At 39.6% G+C, this 9685-nt stretch overlaps 2 non-coding genes across 2 annotated transcripts; both read left to right on the forward strand.

The window, feature by feature from the left end:
• Nucleotides 1-2204: 2204 nt before the first annotated feature.
• trnaf-gaa lies at nucleotides 2205-2277 on the forward strand. Its single transcript has one exon. It is a non-coding gene; the product is annotated as a tRNA-Phe (tRNA).
• Nucleotides 2278-5138: 2861 nt separating this feature from the next.
• Nucleotides 5139-5211, forward strand: trnaf-gaa. The gene has a single exon. It is a non-coding gene; the product is annotated as a tRNA-Phe (tRNA).
• Nucleotides 5212-9685: the final 4474 nt, after the last annotated feature.

Here is a 9685-nt window from a genome sequence, read left to right on the forward strand (position 1 = left end):
TACTGTAAAATCCAGGGTTAGAGGGCTCCCAGGCTTTATTTGGCTAAAAAGCTTGGTAACCTCTGGCCTGGGTGAAACCGCAATGACTGCATTGTTTTTTTCCCCTTGAAGAATTAGACTTTAGAGGAAACCTGTTGTGAGGGACCCGCATGACGACAACAAAGTGACATGCACATGGAGTTATTTCCCTGATCTTTATGCAGAGAGTATGGGCTTTCATTTCGAGATAATTATTTCTTCATTGCACATTCAATTTGCAGCGCTCTCCCTTCAAACCTCTGTCCTTTCTCTCAAATAGCACTTGCTCATATGCAAATGTTGTCATCAGCTCAAATCTGTTTGTCTGCCGTAAGATATGCTGTTGCTACACAAATGCACACTTCCTTTTTTACAATTAGTAACTATGTTTTAACCCCTTCAAAATGTACCTTTGACTGGCAAGTGCAGGAGGGGGCATTGGGGTGATCGGCCCCTCAATGTCCGATGTGCCTTTTAGTCAAGGCAAGGCTTTTTTTGTTGGTTGTTTTGTGAAGGGCTGCCTGTGGCAATTATAAGAAAGACATTTAGCTGTTAATGAACTTTCATGTGCATGACGTGCCCTTGGACTCCATGCATGCAGTGAAATAGCTGCAGGCCAATAGCTATCACCACTGTCACATAGTACAAACTTACACTCTATTTAATTTCATTAGATTTTAATATTTTCCTGATGCCTGCCTCATCTTCAAGGTTTAACATGGCCTCGTGTCCCCAGGGAGTCAGTTAATAACAGAGGGACAGGAGGTCGATCACACAGGGGACTGTGTTGTGCAGCACAGACAGAGCAAGTTTGGCAAACAGTCTTTTCTCAGTCACTAATTAACTAATAATTTACCTGTTCACTTAAGAAACAGCAGTAATTATCTAACTATTAAATAGAAACTTAAGACATCGACTTAAATCAAACCAAAGTTGTGATCATGTGTAATCATTCCACTAAATCTTATGTGATGTAGTTGTATTTGTGGCTTTCTATTGTATTTGAATGATGTATTGACTTATAATGCATTTTAATCATGGGTTATTTGATTGTTTTTATCAGCAGTAGTGTTTTTATCATGGGTTTGTTTGTTTGGATTGTACGTATAATGCACATAAAATTATCCATAGATATTTGTAATAATTTCAGAATGGTAGTTTTATTCATTTCAGGTTGTTTATTAAAAACTGGCTCAGGGCAACAGATGAAAATTTGCTCATACAACTAACTCTGGCTCATTTACACTGTTTTGTCTGTTAATGATCATTGTGTAAATAAACAAATAGGCCTAAATAAATATAGTGCTAAGCTAAACAACACCATTTGGACAGAGCTAAACCTGGCTGCAATAACACACGCTGGAACTGCAATTCTCTGTAGCCTGTGGCTCCTTCTTGCACAGGATACACACTGTTTTCAACATGTGCTTATACTTAAAACAACCAGACCTCTGCCTATATGATACAGCAAGTATGTGGTAATATACAGTCAAATCAAACTTCACTGTTGAACTGTCTTTGTGAGGAGAAGCCACGCTTGACTGTTCTCAGTGGGTGCATCCATGTGGAGTGTAGGTGCCTTCAGTAGGCACTGATCAGCGCTTACCTGGCAGTGTTCCTCTCCTGCTCCTCCCTGCAGCTTGCACTATATGCACACCAGCTCTAAAGCTGCCTTTTTGAAAACTTAACGTGGGCTCGTTGCTGCGTGGGCTCGGAGGCGCTGCAGACCTCTGCAGTATAGGAAAGAGAAGGTCATGAATGTGGGATGAGGCCTGCAGGGCAAAGTCATTCAGCAGCACTTAAAACCAAGAGAGAACAATCAGGCTGCTGCTACTGCTCGTTTTCAGGATCTTTACATTTAAATATAACTTCTGGCTCAAAATGAAATTACATTTAAATTCCCAAAACATTCTTCTGACAATAATCAGCCCATTAACACAGAGAGGGCCTAATATTTTGCAACTAGGGAGCGCCCTCTGACGTTAGGATTAGATTTTATTTTTTTTGCTTCAACAAATGTTTGCTAAAACAAATTGAAGAAAAAATACTGGAATCATGGTGTAATCCACACATATAATGAGTTCTTCTCAAACACACTGTTGTAACAATAATTGACCCACTCGAGAGCGCCCTCTAATGTTAGCCTTGGTTACTGGTGGTTCATGCTGCCAGCGTGTCATGTCCAAGCCGAAATAGCTCAGTTGGGAGAGCGTTAGACTGAAGATCTAAAGGTCCCTGGTTCGATCCCGGGTTTCGGCAGCGAGGGTTCACATTTTTAACTAGAATAACGTTGTATATATGCTCCATGGCCAGATAATCATACACAAGGGTTTAGTTCTTAAAGTACAACTATAAAACAGGTAAAATAAACAAAACAACTAACTATTTATACCTAAGTCATCTAAATCATTGACTGGTCACAGTTATTGGTCTATTGATTTCAGCAAAGCCGCACAATGATTATATTTTGAAAATTGTTTTTATTCATGCATATTGTGAAAGCTTTGAAAATAGAAATTCTCAACAAATTCCAATATTTAGTGTTAGTGTTGGTGGTAATTTAATGGCTATGTAGATGGCATTTCAGGGGCCAATCAGATTTCAGCTGGGGCCAGTGAGACCTAAAATCCTGTAACCCCCTTCTAACCTTCCACGCTCTGAGGCCATCCCTCCACCAACTTCAGTGTAAATCAGTAGAGTCATTTTTGTGTGAATTCCTGCAAACAATTATACCAACAAACAAACATAGGTGAAACATAATCTCCTTGGTGTAGGTTATAAAAACACATCAGACTGGTGTCAGTTATCATGTCACTGCCATAGACATTATGTAAAAGACATTGAGGTTTAAGACTGAGAAATTACAGGTGATCTTTGCTGATGAAACAAAAATAAAAATTTTACACTATATGATTCTCACACATGAGAATGCTCACAATGAATAATTGCTCAAATTACTCAAATGGGACATTGAATAATACAAAACTTCCACAACAAAACAAAAAGTGCAGGCATCTTCTTCCACACTGTGAAAAGCAATTTGTTTGAAGACAAGAGCAAGACAGATTGGAATCAACACAACTTTAATAGCAAGAGTAAAGAGAATCAAGCTGTGAGGACACATGCAGATTCAGTCTTACTGCCTGGCCGCTGTCTAACCAGCATCCTGTCACCAACATTATGAGATGAGCATAGGACGCCTTGGAAGAGTTCATGTGAGGTTTTTGCAGAAAGCGATTTCTGCAGGGAGTTATGCAGTAAGCAAAAATGCTCTAAGGCTGGAGCTCGGAAAAAAACTCCTGAGTCATCTCTGGTAAAATCTCACCTCATGTTCAGAACTGGAAGTCGATAGGATAGAGCTCCATGGCTCTGCTGGTGGTGAGTAACCTCAAATCTGAAAATCTTGACATGGTGCCAAGATTTGTCTGTTGACAGTCACGTGTCAGTGTCTGAAAAAAATCCACCACAAAGAGCCTGTGTGGGTTTTGATTGTTTATCATGTATCAGAACCATGAGCCACTCTCATTGGGCTTGTTGCTTGTTGCTCATTGGGCTTGTTGCACCAGGAACCGATCCTCTGGGCTGTGTTTGCGTCCTTTGGATTGTTTATGGTCCTCTGTGGATTTGTACAACAGCAAAGTACTTTTAATGCTGAATGGCAAAGAAAGGACATGTAGAGCTGTAAAGAGGCAGGAAACCCCGCTGTGAGGCAAACAGCACAATGATGTATTGACTGAAGGGACACTGAGCAGACCGGCTGCTGATGTGAACACGCAGTCCTCCTCCAAACAACCCTACATTGCTGGCGTGAATGTACATTGTAAAAAATGTGGTAGTGTTGGAATCCCACCAGCTCAGATTTCTTAACAGTGAATAAATAAAAAAAATACCTAAGAACGTGATTAGGATCTCTGCCTGTGCTCTCGGTTCAACATCTGCCACAAATGCTGTTTTCTGTAATGGCTGTAGCACCGTGGCTGACCTCTTCCATTGTGGTCTCCCTGCTCACTCGCTGTCTGGCAAAAACATGTGTGAACGATCTGTTTCAGGCCATAAATGATAAAGTTCATCTTCATTTTCAGCTCCAAATAAGTGTGGTTACTATTGTTACACATTTAAAGCCGTTTAAAACATCTGCGTCTAACCCTGTGACATTATCAACCTGTAGCTGTGTGTTATCACTGTGTCCCTATATCTAGTATCTCAGCAATTTGACAAATTACTCTTTATAAACCCCAAATCATAACCTCTGTATTCTCTATCTTTTAGTTTTTGCATCGGAATGATAACCTTTATTCCCCCATGCCAGTATAATTTACTGTCTCTCTGTATGTGCATGGTTATTATTTTTTGGATCAGATTTACAAGACGTTTCTCTAATATAGTGTATACAGCAGTTTAGTGCACTTAGTCAGAGTGGCACAGGAGGGTCGGGAGTAGTGAATCTCCCTATTCACAAGAGATCAGTTCTCTCAATCTCAACGTGTTGGTTTTTTTGGTTTGAGTATTATTTGCTTTAGAATCCTTAATTATCTGTGAAGTCTCCATCAGTTTAATCCTGAATTTCAGCTGGTTCGTGAGACTTAATGGTGAGATATAATTATCATTATGATGATATAATGACAGTAGATTTAAATGCTAAACCACCTGTTACCTCTTAAGAACCTTTTCCAGCATAAACACTGACCGTGGACCAGTGGACCTCATGGGGACCAGAGCACAAACCAAATAAAGGTCAGATGATAGTTGTGGTTAGGTTGAGGTTAGGGTTAGGCATGGATTGGTCATGGTTACGGTTATGCAGTGATAGTGCTGAGGGTTAGTGGGTGAGGGTTAGGGTGTAGTAAACTGAAGTGATCAGTTTACTACACCACATTGTAACTGGAGTGTATTCACACCAGACATGAAGCTATTTGCTCCATCTAAGAAGCCCCTTTTAGATTAATATGGCAAAACGGCCCAAGTATCTGATGCCATCAGTGACGGGTTCATTATGAAAATGTAAGAAAAGTATGGAAAGTATGGAAAGTATGGAAAAAACCGTGCCTACACCACATCTGATGTTAGAAGGCCCTCTGGTGGGTAGTCAAAGAAATGCGGGGTTGGACATATTGATAGAAGCCGAAATAGCTCAGTTGGGAGAGCGTTAGACTGAAGATCTAAAGGTCCCTGGTTCGATCCCGGGTTTCGGCAGTGACAGTGTGCTTTTATATGCATTCTGCTTAAAAGTCATTTTCAATAATACACTGATTGTACATAATGGTTCGCTATTGACTATCATGAAACCCTTTCTCTTTGCATCGTTTTTCTGTATGGCAACGAGGCCTTCCTTATGTTTTATTGTAGCCAGTGAAAGTAGAGTTGATAAAACCAGTAATCAGTGAAGAGTAAACTCATGGCTTTCTACATTAGGATAGTTACAAGAGATCTTCATCTTCATTCAGTACAGGGCAATACATTCAGAAATGACTAAAGTCAACGCCTGCCTTTTTGGTACTAATAGTATAAGTACACCATTGTAGAGTATAACTTATTCATTCATATATTCAGGATTGAAACGCTTGTGAAATGATAAATGAACCACAAACTAGTTTGAACTCAATCTTAAATCAACTTTCCAAAAAGATTTGTGTGTATTTATTTATTATTTAATAAATTATTTCCAGGAGAAAACATTTAGAAGGATAATAACATTTAGCAGTAGTACATTTAAATGCCACTAGATGGAGTGATAGCGTTTCAGCCAAGTAAACAGTGAACAGTCTGAGGAGACTGTAAACAATGTGGATATTTTTAAAGGCAAACTCAAAACCTACCTTTGTATTTGGGCTATTGATTTATACATCTTAGTTTGTTTTAGACATATATCATTTTTTCTATCATATTTATTCATCCAATTATTTACTTACCTTTTTAGTATTTTATCTTTATCATTTTAGCTTTACTTGCCCTTGATGTTTCCTCATTTCCAAATTATGAGCTTTCTGACAGTTTTTAATGTACGTGGATAGATGGAGGGATGGTGTGTTATTTGTATTGCTTTAATTCTGTAAATCACTTTGTGTTGCATTGTTTGTGTGAAAAGTGCTTTCCAAATAAATTCTGAATGATTGAAGATTATTGGTGTAAATAAAATGACTCAATTCCAGGCCTATTTCAAAACAGTAGTTAATATAGAGTATTACAAAGCCACCCACTGCACGTCTGTAGTTGAAGATGAAAAATTTGCTTAATGTAAAATCAGCTAAGAACTGTTGAAGAACTGCAGCAACTGAGAGAAAAACAAAACTAAATACTAGCTACCAACTTTGAAGTGTATTGAGGAGGTGGCATAGAGAAGAACTAATGTGAAGAGTTGGGTCCATTGAGTTTCAGTCAGGTCCAGCTGAAAACATTTGGCACAAATTCAGTTATTATGTAACCGATGTGTTACATACTGTATTTAGGTCACATCAGACCTCGGATCATGCCCGGGGAGCCTCAGCAGGACTGCAGCTGGTTTATAGGACCTCCTATGATTCGTTTGGAGATTCTGGGCTCAGATGTTCTAACCTGTCTGGCTGCCAGCCCAGGCCGGAGGAGGCAAGACAGCCACGGTCCAAAGAGGCCACAGGGCACCAAACAGGGATTTGCGTCATTCGCATTGAAACCTGAATGAATGGCCAGCCGGCTCTCTGTGGTGATGTGCTAATCAGTAGAGCAATGATAATGAACAGACAGAAAGTGGTTCAGAGAACTAATGATGCAGGGGATTGAATGGAGGGGATAGAAAAGGTGCAATATGTTCTAGTGCTGCAGTGAGTGTGTGTATATGTGTGTTTACAGTGTCCGCAGACTCATGCTCACCAAGAAAAGCCGACAATGAGAAAAAGAAAAAAAACCAGTTTCCTTTATAGGAGCTAAATTATTATTATTACAGTGGCCAAAGAAACAGGCAAGAGCCGGAAAAAACAGGATCTAGATAAACGCTAGAACTGCATCTACCAACAATAATAGTAATCACAGTTTGATTTTCAAAGCTGCAGGAGTCTCACATACATCAATAGCCTCTTCCTTTGTTTCTTTTGTTATCGGAAAAAAGCCAAAATAATGTTGCTGCAGCTGTGATTCTGTCAATCACACAGAGAGGACTTAAGGTGTTATTTAACTTGAGTGTTGTAAAAATGTTTATTGGTGAATGTGTTGGAAGTCATGTTCTTTTGAGAAAATGTGTGAATGTGCCTGGTCTTCCAAAAGATGCTTGGCAACTTTAAGATTTGTTATTTATAAATATTTGTTAGGCCTCTGTGCTGTTTTTGGATTGTCCTTTCATTTGTCCGTCCCATTCTTGTGAAGAATATCTCTAAAATGCCTCAAAGGAATATCTTCAAATTTGGTCAAAGGTCATATGTCATTGTCACAGTGACTTCCCAAAACCCTTTATTTTGCCTTTTGAATGCGTTATAACTTCCTAAGAGAATCCTTAAAAATTTGGCACAAACTTAGACTCACAGATTAAATGACATAATTTGAGTGGTCAAAGGTCAAGGTCACATTGGCCCCATAAAAAGTGTTTTGGGCCTCTTGAACATAATATCTCAAGTCTTCATTTAGTGAATTTCCTTAAATTTTGACCAGTTGTCACAATGGAATCAAGCATTAACTAATGATATTTCAGTGGTCAAAGGTCAGGGTGACCTCATTTTGGTCTCAAAAAAATAATGTATGTAGACCGAAACTGCACAGGTTTGGTGGAGCCACATTCTTTTAATTCTGTAATGTAGCATTGCATGTTTTCTATGTCACTATGTGACTGTGTTCGTTTACGAGTTTACAGCTCTAATGGGTGTGCTAAGATCTCTTGGTATGTAGTATCCAGTGCTGTCCATTATGTAAGACTTCTCTGTCACACTCCCTTTTCACTGTGGTTTGCACTCTGTGTTTTCACCACCGCACTTTGGTTTCCTGGTGGCTTTTGTTGTTGCGGCTCTTGGAGAGTTACAAAGAATTCCTGAATGTGCCAGTCAAGCACTAAAACGATTCAATTTGAAAGAAAACCCACAGGTGGAGATCGGTCCAGACAATCGAGCGGATGGATGGGAGTGGGGGTGTATTTGCTCTAATTAATCAAAACTCTGCTCACATTACATTTCCAAGCAGCGTCCACAGAAGAGGACGACCAGTTTGGCTTCACTTGAAGTCTTATGTAACTGAAGCAGCGGCTTTACCCGTTTTTGTCCTGTTTGCATTAACAGGTTTCCTTCCAAGTGATAGAACGGTTGATGAAACATTGCCAGGCCATATGGAGCCTTGCCTCAACCTGAATATTCATTATAGCGTAGAAAGACAATTTTGTGAGGTAATCATTTGCAGTGGTACAGACTGATGTAAGATCAGTACTGCTTTAGTCAGCTGCGTGACAGACCCAACTTCCCACAAAACTGCATTAACTCCTTTAAAACAGCTGCAGAGTGGGAGGGATTCAAACAGTAAAGTTGTGGATCATAAAACCAAAACAATGAGCTGAAAGACACTGAGACGTCTCTGTAGAGGTGCAGTAGGTGAAATTCCAAAGTGAGGTGGCTCGTTGAAGTGACAGTCACATCAAATAATTTGATCTACTGTTAATATTTGAGATGTTAAGATTTTTTTTGTCACTTTCTTTACAAATGTAGGATTTTCTTTGTGATACAGGTTGTTTTTTTGACATATCCACAGTTTCCCCAGGGCTCAGGCATCAATCTCTCTCACTGAAATGACTTACTTGATTACTAAAGGGAGCCGTGATCAATGTTATTTCCTTTATAGCCTTTTCTGCTTTGACGTGTCCAAATGTCTGCTATAGGAACACCTCTCGGCATCTTTTCAAGCAGTGTTGTACTGTCCACACACACGTCTTGCTTTACACAAGTGGATGCCTCTGCCATCATCACCAGGTTGTCAAACATGTTAATGAACGGGTTTAGTTGTTGACACTAGAATACAAGGTTACATGCTTCACATAGCGTGCAAATGCATGTGGCTACACGTAGAGCCACAGGGAACATAGTAATTCATATTTATTAACTGTTGCATAACTCCATGAAGTGTGTCCCTAAACCGGAGGGATCTGGCCGACTGGCTGATTTTCTGAGATGGTCTTGTTGAGGAGCTCTTGTGACATAACCCCACTATGATGTATGTGCAAATGGGACAAGGAAAGGTTGTCTGAGGGAACACAGTACCAACTCTCTTTTGTCCTTTGAGAAAAAAAAGGAAGCATTGTCTTCTCAGACTGACTGAGTAGAAAGTAGTGAACCCACTCATGGTTTCTTGAATAAGCTCCAAGGACAGTGGGTAGGGAGGCTTGTGTCTCTGTGAATTGTTCCGAGTAGATGGTCTTTCAGATTGGTGTTGTTCTTTCTCTGCCCTTCAGTGACCTTTATAAATGCCTGGGCGATAATCTACGGCATTAAAACCAAGATGCAATTGAAAGACATTTGTCTGATCTCTTCACAGAAACATAATGCTGGATTTTGAGTGTTGCTATAATAAAAGCGAGAAAATCAGTTCAAATTTTGTCAAATTATTTGTTCATGCTGTGGTATAATCATTCTGCCAGTAAACTGACTGAAAAAGCACTTCTCATTGGACTTAATCAAAATGCATGAACAAGGAAATGATTGTTAGAATAACAGTAAGCTGATCC

Source organism: Hippoglossus stenolepis, chromosome 3 (genome assembly GCF_022539355.2).
Source record: "Hippoglossus stenolepis isolate QCI-W04-F060 chromosome 3, HSTE1.2, whole genome shotgun sequence".
Lineage (NCBI taxonomy): Eukaryota > Metazoa > Chordata > Actinopteri > Pleuronectiformes > Pleuronectidae > Hippoglossus > Hippoglossus stenolepis.